An 18,669-nucleotide genomic window follows, 5' to 3' on the forward strand; every position below is an offset into this window, starting at 1 on the left:
TGCCAAGGCCCCCTCAGCCACCTCCTGCCCCACCCCACTTCTGGCTGATCGTCCCACCAGTAAGAGCGGTCCGTGTCCACCCCCGAGCACGATCCCCTTGGAGGGCTCGATTCTGGCGGCATCTCCTCTGCGGAGGAGAAACCCTGGAACGTGCTGGCGGAAAGTGTGGGTGTAAAAAGCCAGTCGTCGAAATGATCCGCTGGCATGGGTCTGTGTGGGAAGAGTGCATGGAACTCGTCCTTGAGAAGCGGTTCCTCCAGAGCATAAACCGGCACTCAACTGTTGGCGCTGGCCGGGTTACCTTCCCTGGCTAGGAGGTATTCTACCCCCTCCTCCCCCCATCTCGAGTCCAGAATCTCCGTGACCTCGTTGAGGCTCGGGGCCCTCTCGCATGCGTATGAGATTGTATGCTCCGCGCAGATCCAACTTGGTGAAGATCCTCCCCTTCCTCACCGTCGCGAGCAGGTCGTCAATCTTGGGCATGGGGAATGCTGTGGGCTTTGTCCTGGAATTTATGATCCTGTAATCAACTACGAGTCTCCGTTGGGGCGTGTCTTTTTTCTTCACAAAAAACACAGGACTGCCCCCCACTGCCTTGGATTCTCGGATGAATCCTCGCTGCAAATTGTGCTCTATGAACTCCCTGAGTTCCTGCATCTCATCCTCGGACATGGAATACAACTTCGCAGTCGGCAGCGTCGCCCCTGGTAAGAGGTCAATTGCGCAGTCATAGGGCCGGTGGGGTGGCAGTTGGTCGGCTTCCTTCTTGCAGAAGACCTCCAAAAACCCCTTGTACTTGTGGGGGACCATCTGCACCATGCCCAGATGCAACTGCTGCCCTTCCTCCTGGTCCTCCGCCTCCTGGCCGGTCTGGATGCAATGTTGTGCGCAGTAGGATGAGCCAAAGGTGAGTTGTCGCTGGTACCACGCTAATGATGGACTGTGTCTGTCCAGCCAACTCATGCCCAACACTACAGGCGTGTCTGACAGGCGGGTGACGTTAAAACTGATGACCTCTCGGTGATTTCCAATCTGCATCACCATGGGTGGCGTCTGTTGTACCACCTGCCCACCCAGCAGCTTCCTGCCATCTACTGTGACGACGTTTAAGGGCAGCGTGGCTGGTAGAAGCTCTATGCGATGCTGCTTGATGAACTGCACCCCCACGAAGTCTGCGTTGCTGCCAGAGTCAATTGTGATGGGGACTTCCAGGGTGAGTCCATCCACATCCACGTCCACGGTGGATTGGAAGCAAGTGTCCATGGCTTTGATAAATTCATCAGCATTCCTGCGCGCAGGACCATCTTCACGCCACAAATTGCGTAACCAGGCTTTAGCTTCCCCATGCAAGTGGGACACAATGAAACCCACTTTCTCCTCCTCATCTCTAAAATCCGCCCGAAGCAAATGCAGCGCATATACGACGTCTGCTCGGAAACTGGGATACTGCTTCAGGTTCCCATCGAAGTGGGCTACTAAAGAGCCCCCCCTCCGTCCGAGACCAATTCCCTCTGATTTGGACCCCGGGAACCCCACTTTGCAGGCATGATCCCACCTGGCTTGCAGATCCTGGCATCGCTTTTCCGCTTCTTCTCCCTTCTGCTGAGAGACCACTACCGCAGTGGAAAGCTCTGTGACTGCGTTGCGCAGGGCTGTTATCTGCTCCTCCATACTCATGGCTGCCAAACTTCGTGAGCTTTGCAAAAAAATTTTTTTGCGTACTTGGAGAAGGGACTTACTGTCACGGCTGCCTCAGGTCCCAGCTCACAAAGGACCAACGCCAGTTTCTCTTTATATACAAAGGTCTTTATTGAAGTCCATTAGTAGTTCCACCGTAGCGGCGTGCAGCCATACGTCTGTTAGCTTAGACCGTAGAAGTCCCTTCTGAATCGGTCCCTCCCCTACACCAGTTTAAGATGCTTGCTTTGCTCCACCTTCTCCTGTCTTTCCTTTTCCGCAGGGTCTTTCTGCCCGCTGGAGTTCCGCCCCTCCTAGATTCTTCTGACGCTGAATCTCCCGACGGCTCTCCCTCCCTCCTGCGGGCTTTGGGACCTGGCTCCTCCCCCGGGCTCTCCGTTTCCCCGCGCACTTGCACATTTGAACTTGGCGCGCCCGTCCAGCCTCCAACCTTTCTCCTGACGGTTACGTCACTCCTCTCACTGCTCCCCTCCCCTTCCGGAAGAGTGGCTTGTTCTGGCCTCTCCTCCTTTCCAGACAACGGAGCTGCTTCTCCTGACACACTGGAACTCCCCCCCCCCTTCGCTGCGCTCTGGAGGGGAAGCCGGCTTTGATTTCCAGCTGCTGCTTCGGGATTCCCTGTTGGCTCTTTCCCCCTGATGAGTCCCCTCTGGGGCTCCTCTTCCCCTGGCTACAGGTGCCCCCTCCTGGGAATCCCCTGATTCGCTGGAAAAGCTCATTGGGCCACACTCCTCCTCCTCCTCGCTGTCCTCGGACTCTGCCCAATGGTCCTCCCTCTCCTGCCTCCCATGTGCCTCTGCCCCTGAACCCCTGACATATATATTTGTAAATGTTTGTATCTCTCATTCTCTCATGCCAGGCATAAACCAGCTGGGTGCTCTGGCAGCTGTTTATCTTCCTGTTTAATGGCCCCTGTTTAAGCAAGTGCCTCAGGGTTGTAAAAGGAAATTACAGGCTAGGAGCAAAAGGTCACACTGACCATACAAATTACAGAATACAATCAAGCTGCAAAGACACAATTAAAAGTTGGTAAATAGTAAGAATTATTGTGCCTCCCATTAAAACTTGAGCCACATTTTCATAAGGTTAAAAGGGCAAGAGCTAATAGAAACAGCAGCTGGCTAAGGAAAGAGGCTTCTCTCTGAAGCTGCTTTGAAGCGTCAGAGAACTAAGTTCTCTAAGTTCTCTAAGTTCCTTTCTTCTAAAAATCTATGTTATGTATGGAATATATTGGCTTAAATGTAATTATGCAAAGGATTTAGAAAGTAAGAAATGTTAGATTCTTATGTTAGATTCTTATTTCATAGATGGTGTGTGAGAAGGTGAACCCAAGATCTCTGTTTAAGGTAAAATTAGAACAATTAGCCATCTGTTTTGCAGTGAATAGGGCAATAGGGCAAAGATAATCTGATAATTAAGGTGCCTGGTTGAGGTAAATGTAAGATATATGGCTACTTGTTTGCCATTTATAGATAGAAGGAAATATAGCTCTTTGTCTCCCATAAAAGGTAATAGGAAATGGGTGTATCTTTTATGATTGGTTCTAGCAAACAGCCAATAGGAATTTCAACCAGGCTGATTGGACAGAGGCAGCCAAAGGAGGAGCAAGAGGGCTGGGCTGAGGGAATATAAGTGCTGGCCATCAGGGCTGGAAGGGCAGAGAGCTTTGGTAACCATATACCACTGTGTCTCTCATTTATTTGCCTGACAAATAAATTATTATTTCTCTATTGCTGCGTTGAATATTTCATTCCAGCTAAGCGTTAGCCACAAGCAGGGTGCTACACCACTTCTGTTGCAGAAGGCCCTTTAATATAGCTTCTGTGAATTGGGAATGATACTGTTCTTTCTACTTTTAAATATAGCTTGGTGTCTCCTACCCCAACCCCCCAGCTCTTTCCATCCATTCCATTCAATTGCTGGACTTCAACACTCAGCATCCCAAACCATTGGCTATGTTGACTGAGACTGATGGGAGCTGTAATCCAACAACATTGGGAGGGCTTCAGGTTCTCTGTCCCTGGCCTAAAGCATGGGTTCTGTGATACAACAACACCTTACGTTGCATTGTGCACTGCAGTGGAGTCAAGAATGGGAGCCATGTAGGCCAAAGATGCTGGCGAGAGTAGAAGCTAAGTGGTTATTGGCTGCAGAGCCAGTCCCCTTCCAAACCATCAGGCAGATCTCCCCATGCCACCAGCTAACATGGAGGTGGGCAAGCAGGAAGCCTGGAAAGACTGTCTCTTTTGTCCAGGCTGGGCATCCTCTGCAAGGCCGACACAGGAGACGTATAAGATGCTGCCCCTACAGCAGCGGCTAATTAGGCCTTGAAAGATGGGATAGTTGCTTCTTTGCCATCCTAAGGATAAGGTCAGGTTTCCCCATTTCCTTTCAGTTGAAAGATTGAAGGCAACGGTATGCTCTTCACTTCCTCCCCCCAAGATATTCAGACAGACTGGCCTCTGCAAGTCACTTGGGAATCTCTTTCCTCTAGGCAGCTCAGGTTTTCTGAAATCCTCTTAATCCATGGCACTGACACCACCTCTGTAGTCTTTATCATCAGCCTTCCATAAAAGAGTTACGGTGTATCTTCGTCCATTCTAAGCATCTCCTTTCCAGACTTCCTGGGGCTCAAGCAGGGGTCTGTAGGAGATAATTGGCACTATCTTATCGGGAAAGCAGTTTTTGGAGAGTGTTGAAGGTGGCACAAGAGAGGAGGGGTCATATGCTCCTACCACCATTATCTGTTAACAGACTTTGTAGGGTTTTGTAGAGCTTTAAAACTCAGCAAAAGCTTGTTTGACCAGAGATGATAGGGGGAGAAAGAACAAATGGGTACAACAACATGGGAAAGGATGCTTTAACCCTACTACATATGATCCTGCCTTATTCTCATGCAGTAGTAGACTCAGTGGCGTAGCGTGGGTTGTCAGCACCCGGGGCAAGGCAAGTAATTTGCGCCCCCTAACCCGTGGATTTGCGCCCCCTAACCCTAACCCCCAGATGTTGCGCCCGGTGCGGCCGGCCCCCCCTGCACCCCCCACGCTACGCCACTGAGTAGACTACTGGTCTACAGCTGAGTATTCTTGACTGGCAGTGATCAAAGAGTTCAGGCATAGGCTTTCTCCAGCCATGGATGCCACCTGAGATCCTTTTGGCTGGAGAGGCCAGCAATTTAACCTGGTTTCTTTATAAAGACAAAGCTCAGACTGGGAATCTCGGGGTCCCTGTGCAGATGCCCCATGCGGTAAACTGCAGAACTGTACACGGCAGCATCTGTCACCGTGTCCTTCCATTTTCTCCAAATTCCCAGTGCATTAAAAACATGCTGCCCCACTGGCTCTGAACAGCCTCAGCAGCTTCTCATCACACATCCTTCCTTCTTTTTCCTCCCAACAGCTGTGCTAAGGCAGGATTTGACAGACTGGAATCCATCGGCAGCTGTGACAGCTGAAAGGCCAGCCTGCTAGGAAACGTTTCACCCCTTGGCAAAAATGGCTCCAGCTCTGAAGTTTAAGGGTGGGGTTCTCTCCACCCATGTTCTGCATGAAGACAAGATGCAAAGGGAATCCTCTGCATGCAAGACTGGTGACCCATCTGTCAGTGCCCCCATACTGACTTCAAGAATCTCGGGGTGGGATACATGGTTCTAAGAACATAGGAAGAGCCAACTGGATCAGTCCAATGGCCCACTTAGTCCAGCATCCTTTTCTCTCAGTGGCCATCTAGATGCAGTGTTGGAAACTCAGATATATAACCAAATGGCATGTTAAATCTAGGGGGTTGGACTAGATGACCCTCAGGATCTCTTCCATCACTACAATTATACGATTCTGTGACTACATTGCTTGACTATAGCCTGTTGGCACAACAATTCACCTGTCCCAGTATGCAAGAAGGAGAAACACACACAGTGGAAATGGAAATGGTATTAACTATGGACTAAGGCAGAGGTTTTTAAACTGTGGTTTGTGAGTTCCATTTGGGTGGCCTGTGGAGAGGCTGCGGCACAGTCAAATAGATCTGTATTCAGCCCTGCACTTACTTTCCTTGATGTGATGATGGAGGACTAAGGTGCCCAAGTCAGTTTCCAATCTGGCGCCTGGAAATCTCCACATAGTCGCAACTGGACCCACACCAGTAGCAAAACACACCTGGCACCTGGGGAATTTCGAACACTGTCTAGATGCCTATGAGAAACTCACAAGCAGGACATGAGCCCGCTCTCTCCAGCAAGTGGTATTCAGAGGCACTCAGGAGTGATTGATAGTTTTAGCTGCTTCTCCTTATTTTATTCTCACAACAGCCCTATGAGGTTGGTTAGGCTGAAAGTGACAGGGTCCAAGATCACTCAACTCCTTTCATGGCAGATCAGGAATTTGAACTTGGCTCTCCCTGGTCAAAGTCCACTACGTGCTCGATCCAATACACCCCCTATGCACATTATTCTGGAGAAGGCCAAGGTCATGGGAGTCTTTCTATGCGATTTTAGGGCCATTTTTGTCCTTTTTCCCCACTTCTGGGTTTGGGCTGATGTGCATATATGCGGTTGTGCACATATTGGACACGTGTAAATGAGGAGTTCCCTGTATATGCATTTTAGCCACATTCCCCTAAGATATACATTCTTGTTCACATTATTTGGCTCGAGAATTGCATCACAAAATTCCGAGAATTGTGAATTTTCTGGATCACATATTCTTCTAGAAAGTGCAATTAAGATAGGTTTGCCTTTCTTTCCCATCTGCTGGGACAGCAGCAGCAGCCTCTGAGTGTCAGGAGATTTGGGTCAACAATACAAAATAGTTAATAATAAAAAAGAAAGTCCTTCTTCATATAATACCTCTTTAACTGACCAAGTTCCCTGGCAAAATAAATGGTAAAGGCTTGTTGATGACAGAGCCATCCTTCCTATTAGGCCAACTTGTTTCTGGGCTCCACTGATTCAGACTGTGGGGAGAGAACTCACATGAGGGGACGCTCCTCAATATAAACAAAACAAAATAAAATATCCACCTGTGTCAGAAGTTAGTATGTCAGGGAGGGACTGACATGCTCAGTTTCTGTCTGTGAAAGTCCCACTCCATTCTGGCCATCGGTGGTGCTCACCTGATCTCTGAAGGGAACTCATTCTCCAAAATGGGAGCCACCACAGAAAAGCAGACTAAAGCGGAAAAGGTTATGAGCCACGATGGCTGGGGTTGGAGGCAATAATGCTTCTGAGTGCCAGGTGCTAGAAACCACCGGAGAGGCGATTGCTCTGGTGCTCAGGTCACGCTTGTGAGCTTCCCACAGGCCACTGTCAGAACAGGTTACTGGATTAGATCCAGCAGGGCTTTTCTTATATTCTTATATCTTGGAGATAACCTTGTCTCAAGCTGTTTGGGGCTTCTTAAGGTCAAAACCAGCACTTTAAAATTTGGCTCGGTAGTGAACTGAAAGGGAACAGCCCAGAAGTCCCTTTAGGGTCCCCTCAGGGAGAACCTTGCGCTCCGTGTGCTCAAAGGGTGAGGGAAGGCAGAGAGCCCTGCGGAGCTTTTGCGCCTTCCTGCCCCTCTGCCCTCTTCCCACCTTTCAAGGCCCTCGCCTCTCTCCTCCTTTGGTCCTGAAACTCAAGCATGACAACCATTTTAATGGAGGGCTATTTGGAGCCAGACTGGGCTCCCTGCCACCCTGACCTTCTGGACAGGCTAAATTTGCTCTTCTGCAAACAAGTCACTTTATTTATAGCTGCGATGACAGGTCTTCGGGGCAGCAAGTGTCTCTTGCCCAGTGGACATGTGCTCTTCGTCCCGCCCCAGAGGATGAGGGGCGCTGATTGGGCCCCAAGGTAATGAACTATGATGGACAGTAATCCTAGCTAAGGAGGCCGGGATTAGCTGGCTGTCATTGCTGGGAGACCCTCGTAACTCAAGCCAGCCGCCAGCTTGATTTATGAGGGGAGCTGGAATTGCTGAATCCTCTGCGCTGCTTGGCCCAGCGGGGGGCCAGGGCCTTGGCCTCTGCATAAATAAACCTGTAAAAGGTTATTCAAGCGGCCCTTGATATTGCCCCGCTGCAGGCAGTAAATATATCAGCTGCTGTCGTGTTACAGCTTCCTTGCATACCGTGGGCACCGCGTCCCCCCACGCGCCCCCGACTGGGATGTCCTCCCAAAGAAGGTGGCCAGCTGGGACGAAGGGGTACCTGGGTCAGACTCCGCTTGGCCTCCCAGGGTGGGGGGTGAGGAGGGGGGGGGTCTTGTGGAAATGGTAGCCTGGGGAAGCAAAGTGTTGCTTGCAGTGGGGTTTTGGGGGGAAGGAGGTGAAGTTGGAGGTCCAATTCAGTCCAGGCCAGAGCAAAACAGAGGAGGAAATGTGGCATTACTTGTCTTTTTTATTTATTTGAAAGATGCACATATGACTTATCCCTGCCCAGTTAGGCAGCCCTGTTGTGAGGTGCGGCATAATTTTAATATGTAACTTGTTTCTTTATGGATATGACCAGCATAGTGTTTTCCTGAATGTGTCTGGTGTCAAATTGACAGACGTGCTATCCTTACGAATGTGAAAAGCAGGCATCTGTCAGCCCTTGAAGAACTGCATTGCAACAACAGGCATAGGGGTCAAACTGGGTTAGTAGTTAATAAGTTAATAGGCAAGTGATTGGCCACTGTGAGAAAAAGATGCTGCGCTGGATGGACCACTTGCAGAGCTCTTCTTAGGTTCTCAACACATCCATCTTCGGAAATGAGCCTTTTCTTAGCCCTCAAACCACAACTCTCATTGGCTAGGGAAATGCCAATAGTTGCCGACTGCCCGTTTATACATCCATTCCTCTTCACCAAAGTCAAGGTGAACAGGTTCTCCAAGTCAGTTCTGGGGGGTGAAAACCACTCCCATGTTCAAGTGTAACAAGAGTGTCGCTTGTTCACATTGCAAATAGCTCTAGTGACACAAAATCCATCATAAACAAGTCGGGGTGAAGGTGGTGGAATGGAGCAAAAAGGGATAAATTCTAGAAATGCAATGTGTCGGCTGTCACGTCTTGCGGCCCACAGATGAGCGAGACGTTAACATAAAAAGGCTCATGTGGACAGAGCATGATGGTTGCTTGCAGGTCTTTCTTTAATAATATATTCTTTATTGAGTTTCATTATTTATACAGTTAATCCATACATTTTTCAATACATACAGTAATAAGCTACACACTATGAAACCAAAATAATTCAGCATCAGATAATACTGCTACACTAAGTCTTAAACTGTTTAGTGATGACTTCCCTCCACCTCATTGTGGCTCCTTACTGCTTCCTTATCTTTTTACTGTGTCCTTTTTCCTTTTAATTCGTTGGTCTTTCATAATATACAATATCTATCTATTGTTTACTTTGTGAAAATTAGTCAAGGCATATCAAGGGTTATCATAGAATCATAGAGTTGGAATAGACCACAAGGGCCATCGAGTCCAACCCCCTGCCAAGCAGGAAACACCATCAGAGCACTCCTGACATATGGATGTCAAGCCTCTGCTTAAAGACCTCCAAAGTAGGAGACTCCACCACACTCCTTGGCAGCAAATTCCACTGTCAAACAGCTCTTACTGTCAGGAAGTTCTTCCTAATGTTTAGGTGGAATCTTCTTTCTTGTAGTTTGGATCCATTGCTCCATGTCCGCTTCTCTGGAGCAGCAGAAAACAACCTTTCTCCCTCCTCTATGTGACATCCTTTTATATATTTGAACATGGCTATCATATCACCCCTTAACCTCCTCTTCTCCAGGCTGAACATGCCCAGCTCCCTTAGCCGTTCCTCATAAGGCATCGTTTCCAGGCCTTTGACCATTTTGGTTGCCCTCCTCTGGACACGTTCCAGTTTGTCAGTGTCCTTCTTGAATTGTATTCCAACACTGAGCAGAACAGACCTCCCGATAAAACAGTGTCTGCAGGATGCCATCTCCTCAGAGAGCAGCGATTGGTTAGGTGTATAAGGGAAGAGACTATCTTTTGGGTATTTTGGTCCCATGCTGGTCCCCTGGTCCCAGGGCTTTTTACATCAGTAGCTGCCTGAGCTTAACCTTTGCATATCCATCATACTAAAAACTGAATTAGAAGATGGCACTTGCTGCAACAGAACGGTGTCTTCTGGATATCTCTTAGAATAATACTACCTGATAAAGCACTGGTGTCACCTACCAGAAAAGGTGGGATATAATATCCACAGGGAGCTGCAGACCCTTCTGCCACAGATGAGAGCAGCACTAAGCCGGGAAATGGGGTGGGGGTCATTTTTTCAGCCTGGGGGCTGCATATTCTCCTGGGTAACCTTTGGGAAGTCACATGCAAGTGTTGAGTGGGACTAGAGAAAAAATGGGAAAAGGTAGTAAAATTGACCTTAACCATTATCATAATTTTCTATAATTTAATATAGGAAAATGCCTTATACTCAAAGTGGGCCAAATGTTTCTCCCCACTGTGACAGGTTGGCGGGGGGGGGGGATATTGATTACTTGAAAAGACTTGGGTGGGGATGAGTTTACCTTTAAAGATGAGATGACTGAGATTTTTTCTCTTTAAACTGGAGAGTTTTGCTACTACTTCAGGCAGCTTTTTATCTGCCCTCAACAGCTAGGCTGAATTCCCTTTCAAATTTGGGGCAGTACGACTCACTTATTTAACACTCCCACATGACATAGTGTCTCCTGGGGCATTTGACAAGGCTATGTCACGATGTAGAAGCATAAAAGTTTTCTTTCAAAAAAAAAATTTCTGTTTTTCAACATACATAACTTTCTTTATAATACACTAAAATTAAGAGCCTCACTCATGTTACATTATTAAGTGATCCATTCTTTTCTGTGCTGTATTTCACTATTAACAGTTTTCCTTTCTTTTCCATTATATTCACTAGAGTCTTTCCATAGAAGTCCATGGGTAGATGAACATTGCCACTTATGTTCCTTTCATGCTACGTATGTAATGAAACTGAACCATGTTGCCTGGAATTTGTCCTTCGTTTCTCCAGAAAAGCTATGGTTAAGCTGGTGAGTGACCAATCTTTAAATAAAAGACAATCCTCACCTGAAAGTGCAATTTCTCCTGCTCCTGTTCCTATTCTGGGGGGTGGGAGTGAGGGTGTTTCACTCCAGCTTCCCCCTGAGAAGTACTGAAAAGTCATATACCAGGTGATAATAGGTCCATATTGTCTACTCTGGTCTTCGCCAACGTATTGCCCTCCCAGTGTTTTGGCTTACAACGAGGGATGTTGGAAAATTCTGGCAAAAACAAAAAACCAAACAGAAATTGCTGCAGTTCACATGCTCATCTCTGGTCAGGGGAAAGATTTATACGATCTGAGGTGAATCCAGAGTATCTCCGGTCAGAGCATCTCTGGTCAGGGACACGAACAAGTAAGCAAATCCGCTTTGTATTTGTTCCCATCATTGTTCTTGTTTTTCAAGTTTGCAAATGAGGCATAATTAATGGATTTTAAAAAAACATTCTTTTGCTGTTTTATTCATATCCCACTGAAGGTGAGAAGCATAACTCTATGACTGAGCTAGAATGTAGCCTGGTCTGGAATAAGGCAGCTTCACATCTAGCTCAGTATTGTCTATTATTCTAACTTAGGGTTGCCATATTTCATAAAGTAAAAACCAGGACACCCCAAAATTATTGAGCTTCTTTTAAGGAAACCACCAAAATTGTTGAGCCCAATGTTGTTTCAATTGACTTGCCTAAGATCCAGGAGAAAGCACTGCCTTTCGGAAATCCCCCCCCCCCAGAAGTCAATTCCGCCCTTGAAATCCCAGTAACGTCCGGGAAGATCCAGACCTATGGCAGCCCTGTTCTAACTCTACCTCTCTTTTAAATCAGAACCAGTGAAGGCGGTGAAGGTCCTGTGTGAGTGTCTGGACGCGGTTGGAGGATGGATGGCGGCTAACAGATTGAGGTTGAATCCTGACAAGACAGAAGTACTGTTTTTGGGGGACAGGAGGCGGGCAGGTGTGGAGGATTCCCTGGTCCTGAATGGGGTAACTGTGCCCCTGAAGGACCAGGTGCGCAGCCTGGGAGTCATTTTGGACTCACAGCTGTCCATGGAGGCACAGGTCAAATCTGTGTCCAGGGCAGCTGTTTACCAGCTCCATCTGGTACGTAGGCTGAGACCCTATCTGCCTGCGGACTGTCTCGCCAGAGTGGTGCATGCTCTGGTTATCTCCCGCTTGGACTACTACAATGCACTCTACGTGGGGCTACCTTTGAAGGTGACTCGGAAACTACAACTAATCCAGAATGCGGCAGCTAGACTGGTGACTGGGAGCGGCCGCCGAGACCATATAACACCGGACTTGAAAGACCTGCATTGGCTCCCAGTACGTTTCCGAGCACAATTCAAAGTGTTGGTGCTGACCTTTAAAGCCCTAAACGGCCTCGGTCCAGTATACCTGAAGGAGCGTCTCCACCCCCATCATTCTGCCCGGACGCTGAGGTCCAGCGCTGAGGGCCTTCTGGCGGTTCCCTCATTGCGAGAAGCAAAGCTACAGGGAACCAGGCAGAGGGCCTTCTCGGTAGTGGCGCCGGCCCTGTGGAACGCCCTTCCAGCAGATGTCAAAGCGATAAACAACTACCTGACATTCCGGAGACATCTCAAGGCAGCCCTGTTCTGGGAAGTTTTTAACGTGTGATATTTTATTGTATTTTTGGTTTTTATGGAAGCCGCCCAGAGTGGCTGGGGAGGCCCAGCCAGATGGGCGGGGTATAAATAATAAATTATTATTATTATTATTAACTGGCAGCAGCAGTCCAGGGCCTTCTGCTGAGGGCCTTTGTGCCACCTCTCACCTGATCCTTTTTTAAGCAGGAGATGCCAGAGACTGACCCTGGAACCCTTGCCTGGGCTCGGCTGCAGAGCTCTCAACCCTTCAGCTGTGGTCCCTCAGGTGCAGCTTGGTAGATGCCTTTGGGCCTATCCACCAGAGGCAGAGATGGCCATAGCTGTCAACTTTTCCTTTTTTCTTGCAAGGAATCCTATTCGGAATAAGGGAATTTCCCTTAAAAAAAGGGGGGGGGAACGTTGACAGCTATGGAGATGGCACAGAGATGGCCATACCAGCTGGGGCAGATAGGAGTTGTAGTCCAAAACAGGTGAAGGCCACCAGGCTGGCCTCAACTCTCCCTGGTGCTTTGTCTTCTTGCCAGAGGTGAGCAGGAGCAGTCCTGGTGGCCAAGGGACCCATACAGGGCAGTGCAAGGGAAGCCGGACCTGCCTCCCTCTCCTTTTAAGGGCAGCTGTGACTGCTGGGGCAGATGTGACTTCAGGGTCAGCCAAGTAATAATGGGGGTGAGCTACCAGTGCAGCAGGCAGCAGCCAGCAGGGCTGCACAAAGGCAGCGGGAGAGCTGGGGAAGGCCCAGGCTTTAAAGAACAAGAGTGACTTGAGTATGTTGTGCTGTGCCTGCAGAGAGGAGGAGAGGCATGGAGCAGCCCTGGCTTAAGATGCTCTGCCCCTTTAAGAGCTCTGCGCCTCCAGAGGTAGGAATAGAAGTGATGGAGAGGGGTGGGATTGGCCTATGTGACAGGCAGCTGGAGGCAAGCTACAAGGGTGGGTGGATGTGTAGAAACCTCTGGTGTTTGTGAAGCTGCAAGGCAGTCTGCTGTGCAAAAGGGATAGGAGCCACAACCATTGCTCCTTCCACTTTCGGTCTCTCCTGCCCAACCTACCAACTGGCATGCAGCCCCTGGACTGTTGACTACAAGCAGCTTGCTTCAACAAGAATCAAGATACATTATATAAAAAAGACAAATCCCACATTCAACACAGCTGTTAATGATAAAATCCTACATTTGTAGTAACACAATTAAGCAGCAAATCTCTAAAAACTAAAAAACAAAAGTGAATTATTTGCAAAATTAAAATATATCGGAATGCAGCATATATATATATATATATATATATATATATATATATATATATATATGGGGACCACATGATTATTACAAAAAATCAGGAATTAAGTGCCACCCTCACTCCTCCGACAATTACACTCCCCTTGCTTCCATCACATAGTACCATCCACTCAAGTCTCACTTTGGCAAAACACTCAAAACATTCCACAACCCATCATCATGTCCAAATCCAGCAGTTGCAAAGACAAAAAACCAACATCTCTCACTTGGGATAACACAAACACCTTTCCCCCATCTGTTATCAAGGGAGATTAAACCCTTCCCCACCAAGAGACCCTCACCCTGGGGGGGGGGGGGGGCTTCAGGCCCAGCCACCAACGCCCTTGGGTCTTGACCCTCACAGAACAATAATGGCGGAAGAAGAATAAACTGAAAAGGACAAATCTGAGCAGGGATAGGAATGGCTAGCACCTTCTGAGATAGCAGCTACAGTGGATGCACCACTGAGTTGGATGGCTTTAAAAGAGGACTGGACAAATTCATGGAGGAGAAGGTCCCAGGGGCCACTAGCCAGGATGCCTCTGCTCTGCCTCCATGGCTGGAAGCAGAAATGCTGGAAACAGGAAGGGACTGTGCTCTTCCGCTCAGGTCGTGTGGTGAAGGTTTCTCACAGACTGGCCACTATGAGAAGGGGAGGCTGGACTGAACCAGGCTCTTCTTGTGTCCTTCACTTGCTCTTTGACTTCTTTTGCTGACTTTCACCATGGCTATCACCAGTGCTTTCTTTCTGGGGGGATGCCAGGGCACGCATATCCCTAAACATTTTGTGAATCTAAGTTTGGCCTCATTGAGCGGCAGTTTTTCAATATGAGTGGGAAAATGAGAGTACCCCTAAACATTTTTTTAAGAAAAAAAGCACTGGGCAAAAAGGACAATGGGAAAGCTACCTATTGCCACATTCTGAGCTGACTGACATGTGTTCTGGTATTGTTTGGGGGGGGGGACTGCTTGGCTCAGTGGTGGTCTGCTGGCTGAGCCCCTTTGGCTAACACCTCTGTGCAAGCAGGTATCAGGTAATAAGTACCTGAAGGGTGGGAAGAGCAGAAACATCCCAGATGTTTCCTATCCAGCTCTACCCCACCAACCCCAGTTCCTTCCCACTCCCCACAGTTACCAATACCAGGAGGGGGAAATGTACAAAATGGTAATCACTTAGCAAATAAGCTATGTTTACAATTTAATTGATACGATTTATACTGATTGCAGGATTCAGTCTTTTCTCCAGGGTAGAATTCATGCAGCCTTGCTGAGAAATCTTCCTTGTCAACAGTTTGGATGCTTTTCTCTCTCATGTTTTTCTCCAGGGACATCTGCTTTAGAGATGGCCTTGGGCCGCCTAATCTTCCTGGCTGTGCTAGCTCTAGTTCATTGCCCCCTGATGGTCAGTGACCCCACAGACTCGGCCACACTGGACCGGCTCCAGGAGCATGAGAAGCTGATGAAAACAGAAATGGGATGCCTGCAGACAGAATTTGACCAAAAGGGCTGGAGCTGGGACCCAAGGCAGAGCCGGGAGGATTGGGTGACAATCGATCCGGCAGCAGGGGATGGAACCTGGGATGGGTGGCACTACGTATTGCTGGTCATTCTCATCCTGTTTGGGTGCTGCAGACACGCCATAGAGAAGGAACCCAGTTATGACTCCAGCACAGACAGCTCCAGCACCACCACCGATGAAGAAGACTATGACGACACTGACACAGAATCCGAATACGACGAATCCAAGCAAAAAATGCTGGAGACCTTCTATGACCAGTACGTTGACCTGGAAACCAGTCATCTGACCACCATGTGTGATTTTGTGGAGACCTTTGTGAATGGCTTGCTGGAGGCTTGTCGCGGAGCCCTTCCCTACCAGAACACCCTCCTTGTGCTGGAGAATTGCATCGGGGTGGACAGTGCCTTTGAAGGATGGCACACACAGAAGCCTTCCAAAGCTTTCCGCGTTCTCGTGCCCATACAACCACCCAGGGGGTACTCTTTCCACATTGAAACTAGTGAATCTGAGGGTGCCCCAAGGACACATGGACACATCTTGGTGGAGACAGAATGTGTGTGCAAGAGAGAGAGGCTCCTGGGGGACGTGGTGTGTTTCCTTCACCATCAAGAGAAAGAACTGAGCAGTGACCAGCAAGGAATCTTCCTTTTCCACGTTTCGTGCACCAGCTTCCACTTGGATGTGGAGAAAACCATCCACTGGTTCCAAGGCCTGGTGGGCAAGGCCTGGCCCAGTATCCAGCCGAAGTACAACCTTGACCTTGTGCCTCAGCCTTCTTATTCAGCATGTCAACTGAAATTGGCATTCCGGTCAGGCAGGTCGATCTCTGTTGACATCATACTCGGGGTGCAGCAAGGAGACTCCTTGGTCTTCCTGGCCACCCAACCTGCCGAGATGGATCGTTTGACTGGCACTGTCTGGCAGAAGTCCTTTGCTGTCCAGGAGCTGCTCTTTTTTAAGTGGGTGAGCCAGCGAGTCCCAGAGGAGAGCTGCCACCTGAAATGTCTCCAGATCATAATCTATTTCTTTAAAAAAAAAAAAAATATTTGCCATGGGCAAAAAACTGGTTGCCATGGGCAAAAAGGACAATGGGAAAGCTACCTATTGCCACATTCTGAGCTGACTGACATGTGTTCTGGTATTGTTTGGGGGGGGGACTGCTTGGCTCAGTGGTGGTCTGCTGGCTGAGCCCCTTTGGCTAACACCTCTGTGCAAGCAGGTATCAGGTAATAAGTACCTGAAGGGTGGGAAGAGCAGAAACATCCCAGATGTTTCCTATCCAGCTCTACCCCACCAACCCCAGTTCCTTCCCACTCCCCACAGTTACCAATACCAGGAGGGGGAAATGTACAAAATGGTAATCACTTAGCAAATAAGCTATGTTTACAATTTAATTGATATGATTTATACTGATTGCAGGATTCAGTCTTTTCTCCAGGGCAGAATTCATGCAGCCTTGCTGAGAAATCTTCCTTGTCAACAGTTTGGATGCTTTTCTCTCTCATGTTTTTCTCCAGGGACATCTGCTTTAGAGATGGCCTTGGGCCGCCTAATCTTCCTGGCTGTGCTAGCTCTAGTTCATCGCCCCCTGATGGTCAGTGACCCCACAGACTCGGCCACACTGGACCGGCTCCAGGAGCATGAGAAGCTGATGAAAACAGAAATGGGACACCTGCAGACAGAATTTGACCAAAAGGGCTGGAGCTGGGACCCAGGGCAGAGCCGGGAGGATTGGGTGACAACCGATCCGGCAGCAGAGGATGGAACCTGGGATGGGTGGCACTACGTAGGGCTGGTCATTCTCATCCTGTTTGGGTGCTGCACCATAGAGAAGGAACCCCGTTATGACTCCAGCACAGACAGCTCCAGCACCACCACCATTGAAGAAGACTATGACGACACTGACACAGAATCCGAATGTGACGAATCCAAGCAAAAAAGGCTGGAGACCTTCTATGACCAGCACGCTGACCTGGAATTCTGTGGTCTGACCAGCATGTGTGATTTTGTGGAGACCTTTGTGAATGACTTTGTTATGTACTGAGTTGACTAGGATCCAAACTGCAGCAGTCTGATTGGTCCTAGAACAATAGGATTCAAATTGCAGCAGTCTGATTAGTCCTAGAACAATAGGATTCAGAATGCAGCAGTCTGATTGGTCCTAGAACAATGCAGCAGTATGATTGGTTGGCAGGAACCACCCAATCCTGCTCCAGATAGAAGTGAATCCACAACCTGATTGGCTTACAGTAGAATTCCGGAATTAGCCAATCATGTGCAGCCCATTGTGTAAATAATGTATATAAAGCAGATACTGTGAGGGGACATTCATTCATTCCTCCTCACCACTATGAGCTGAATAAAGAGCATGAAATCACTTTGCGACTCTGAGTATATTTCACTGGCGACGAGGATGGGATCCCGCTGAGCTGACTGCCACACACAGCACCGCAGCACCGCCACCTGCCGCACCGCTGCCTCGCACCGTGTATCCAGGCTTCAGCTCCGGGACACAAGGAACTCAGAATGGCAGCCAACAGCAGCTTCTCGCCATTCAACCCAGCATCTGGAGACTGGGAAGCGTACGCCTCCCGTTTCACCTTCCTCCTAGAAGCCAAAGGGGTCACCGACGAAGAAGACGCCAAGAAGAGGGCGATATTCTTCAGCGTCTGCGGAGAGGAGACGTTTGAAATCGCCCGGGCTCTCCTTGCGCCTGAAGACGTCGCTACTGTTCCATACAAAACAATAATGGAACAGCTGAAGGGGCACTTTTCGCCGCAGCCCTCAGTGGTGGCTCGTCGAAATGCCTTCTACGCAAAGCGACAAGCCCCTGGGGAAACCATAACTGGGTTTGTGACCTCTCTTCGCCAAGCCGCCCGGTTCTGCAACTTTTCGGAGCTGGAGAACATGCTTCGTGACCACCTCGTTGGTGGCCTGAAGGATGAGAAGCTGCAACGACGCCTCTACGCTAAGAAGGACCTAACGTTCCAGGTCGCTCTGGAGGAGGCCCTGGCCACGGAAGCTGCCGAGAGGTCGACGCAAGAGGCACGGCCGAGCCTGCCATCCCAACCGAGGGTCCACCACGAAGACCTCACCGACGACTCAGGATCCGACAGGGAGGAGGTGCACCGAGTACAGCAGCGCACTCAAGCAGCGCACAGACCACAGCTGCCTCGACGAGAAGGAGGAAACTGCGCAAGCTGCGGGGAGAGTCACGAGAGGAGGACCTGCCGTTTCCGCAACGCAGAGTGCAGGCAGTGCAGAAAATCGGGACACATCGCCCGGGTGTGTCGGGCTCGGCCCACCCGACACCAGGCATCAGATGACCAACCCAAGAGCCCCAGTTCCCGGGGCCCAACGCACCAAGGCAACTCGACGGAGGTCATGGACTGCCAGGTATACCAGTTGCCCCACCCCAACGTAGAGAAAATTTATGTAGAGGTACAGATAGAGGGGGCCCCATGCCGCATGGAGCTTGACACGGGTTCAACTCTATCCATAATCTCGGCAAAGACCTTAAGGAAACTGTG

The 18,669-nt window shown here is 49.1% G+C and overlaps 1 protein-coding gene across 1 annotated transcript in view; it reads left to right on the forward strand.

The window, feature by feature from the left end:
• Positions 1 to 12,994: 12,994 nt before the first annotated feature.
• The window catches only part of LOC308590756 (inositol 1,4,5-trisphosphate receptor-interacting protein-like 1), a 43,184-nt gene continuing 37,509 nt past the window's right edge, over positions 12,995 to 18,669 (forward strand). Inside the window, exon 1 of the mRNA XM_081200959.1 lies at positions 12,995 to 13,206. The gene's annotated coding sequence lies outside the window, so the exon portion shown is untranslated. The remainder of the gene's footprint in view (positions 13,207 to 18,669) is intronic.

This window comes from Podarcis bocagei (assembly GCF_964188305.1).
Source record: "Podarcis bocagei genome assembly, chromosome: 7".
Taxonomy (NCBI): Eukaryota; Metazoa; Chordata; class Lepidosauria; order Squamata; family Lacertidae; genus Podarcis; species Podarcis bocagei.